The sequence below is a fragment of the Carassius gibelio genome, chromosome A20 (genome assembly GCF_023724105.1).
Source record: "Carassius gibelio isolate Cgi1373 ecotype wild population from Czech Republic chromosome A20, carGib1.2-hapl.c, whole genome shotgun sequence".
Taxonomy (NCBI): domain Eukaryota; kingdom Metazoa; phylum Chordata; class Actinopteri; order Cypriniformes; family Cyprinidae; genus Carassius; species Carassius gibelio.
In genome coordinates, this window is record NC_068390.1 from 3,260,891 (window position 1) to 3,263,390 (window position 2,500).

Below are 2,500 nucleotides of genomic sequence, written 5' to 3' on the forward strand. Positions count from 1 at the left end.
TTCCCCGCGCAGGTTCGAATCCTGCCGACTACGCTGTTTGCTGAAGGCCACGAGGAAAAGCGTCCATGAATTTTTCAAGGTCCTCCCACTGATTTGCGAAATGTCCTGTCCCTCTTCGATGGACCAACACGCCGCTGGTGCTTCTGGTATTCGGGCTCCAGGGGTTAACTTGGGTGAGCCAGTGGCACGCCGTGATCGTATAGTGGTTAGTACTCTGCGTTGTGGCTGCAGCAACGCCGGTTCGAATCCGGGTCACGGCAACACTCTGGCGTTGAGTGTACGGGAAGGTTGACATTTTTTTACCACCTCATCTTTCTTCTCTATTTTGTTTTTGACGCTTGGCCTGTGCAGGGAGCCACCAGACAAGGGGGCAGGCAGCCTACCGCTAGACGTAGTCGTGGGCGAGAGGTTAAGGCGATGGACTTGAAATCCATTGGGGTCTCCCCGCGCAGGTTCGAACCCTGCCAACTACGGGAGGGCTTTGCAGTGTTGCTTTAGCTTTCTGTGATGGTAATTGTGCCTTCTGTGGTCCTTTGTCCTAACTGCTTCTAGCTTTCATCCCGTGACACCTGCGTCTCTTCTGGGCAGCTTGTTGTAAAACTGCTGTTATATAAAAGGTGAGATGCCAGTACTCGACAAGAGCCCGGATAGCTCAGTCGGTAGAGCATCAGACTTTTAATCTGAGGGTCCAGGGTTCAAGTCCCTGTTCGGGCGAAGGTCTTTCTTTGGCCTCACCTTGCTATCACTACGGTCCATCTCTTCTGCTGACTCTGTACTGGAACGGTGTTCCTTCCTGCTCCCGGTGATCAGGGGATCTCCCTTGTGGTTAGTGACAAACGAACAATGTTAAATGAACAAGGCCAAAAAATACATAAAGAACAATGGTGCCTGGGATTTTTGAGAACCGGAGCTTGTAGCCTAGAATTTTTCTTTGTAAATTATGTGAAAATCATCTTGTTTACTCACTTACAGAAAACAATACATTGATTTAAATTGTCTAAGACACTTTTTGTTGGTAAAAGTCATATGCGAGTAGGCGTCAACTATCATGATTTACACCTGAGAAGACAAAGCCCTGCATAATGAGCTGCATAAAGAGCCGCTCAGTCAGCTGTTGTCACTGAGAGGGAGGTGTTACAAGAAAGAACGTGAGAACAAAATAAATGTATATAATTTTAAGTTTGGAGTTTATTTAGAATATATTTAATTATCCCACAACATAATTTAATATGGGGGAGCAGTTAAACAGTTTATTAGGAACAATCAAAGCTGACTTTCAAACTAATTTTATTTTTGCATTATTACTCCAGTCACACAATCCTTAAGAAATCCTTTTAACAATCTGAATTTGTAAAAAATAAAAAATAAAAACTTTTATTGTTATCATTATTATTAATGTTGAAAATAGCTGAGAATATTTTTCATGTTTTTTAGGGTGGTAAATTAAAAGAACACCATTTTTTGTTACATTTGTTACAGTTACATGTATTTGTTACATTTATATTATTTACATCAAGCTTTTGAGTGGTATAGTTTTGTATATTGTTATTGAAACTTCATAATATTTAACTTAATTATACATTTAGTCAAGAATTATAGTTTGGAAAAAGTCTAACTAGTAAAATGTTTAGACGTTATGTGAAAACTAGTAAAAGTATATAAATAAATATAAAGAGACTTACTCATGTTTATGATCTCTGCTGAATAAAGTGCTTCATTCTTTATTTTCTGAGGAAATCCATTTCTCAAATCCTCAACCACGTCACATCTTTTTGGGGTGAATTATGTGTTATTCCTCTCATCGCGAAGCAAACAGTAAAATAAAAGCACTTGAACAACAGTCTGGCTGCTTTTTCTTCTGTGTGGGCGTATTCAAGCCGCGCTTCAGTTTGAATCTGAATAGAGCGTTCAGCGCGGGGGCGTGGTCACTTTAGATATAATGAAGGGAGACGTGAAAAAGGACATCGCCTTGTTTTCATATGGATTACTTTATCACAGAATATTTGTTTTCGGCAGCACTTGTTTAGTTTAAAAGTAGAAATGTCAAGCTTTCTATAGATATCTCTCTCATGTCTCTTCGTTGAGTATTCACAGAGTTAGAGGTTCATTTTAATGACGTGTTTGTAAATGAAGATCAGCGCAGACAAAGGCTGCAGACAGCACATCTTGTTTGTTATCTTTATTTTATAAGTGCACAAAGTTTTGTTGTTATTATTTTCTGTATCCAAAAAAGGAAACCCTTTATTGGGTTACAGTCAGCTTGCTGACTGAGTTGGGTTGTTTGCAAGTAGGTCAGGCAGCAGTGTTGCACACAAACTGAGCAGAAGCTGGTCTGTTCTTGTAGTCGTGGCCGAGTGGTTAAGGCGATGGACTAGAAATCCATTGGGGTTTCCCCGCGCAGGTTCGAATCCTGCCGACTACGCTGTTTGCTGAAGGCCACGAGGAAAAGCGTCCATGAATTTTTCAAGGTCCTCCCACTGATTTGCGAAATGTCCTGTCC

The 2,500-nt window shown here is 40.9% G+C and overlaps 3 non-coding genes across 3 annotated transcripts in view; all 3 read left to right on the plus strand.

Annotated features, from left to right (window-relative positions):
* trnas-aga (transfer RNA serine (anticodon AGA)) overlaps positions 1–33 on the plus strand; it is an 82-nt gene extending 49 nt beyond the window's left edge. Inside the window, exon 1 of the tRNA in view lies at positions 1–33. This exon is cut by the window's left edge and continues 49 nt beyond it. This is a non-coding gene — a tRNA (tRNA-Ser).
* A 608-nt stretch (positions 34–641) lies between these two features.
* On the plus strand, positions 642–714 carry trnak-uuu (transfer RNA lysine (anticodon UUU)). The gene has a single exon. It is a non-coding gene; the product is annotated as a tRNA-Lys (tRNA).
* A 1,626-nt stretch (positions 715–2,340) lies between these two features.
* Positions 2,341–2,422, plus strand: trnas-aga (transfer RNA serine (anticodon AGA)). Its single transcript has one exon. It is a non-coding gene; the product is annotated as a tRNA-Ser (tRNA).
* The last annotated feature ends 78 nt before the right edge of the window (positions 2,423–2,500 follow it).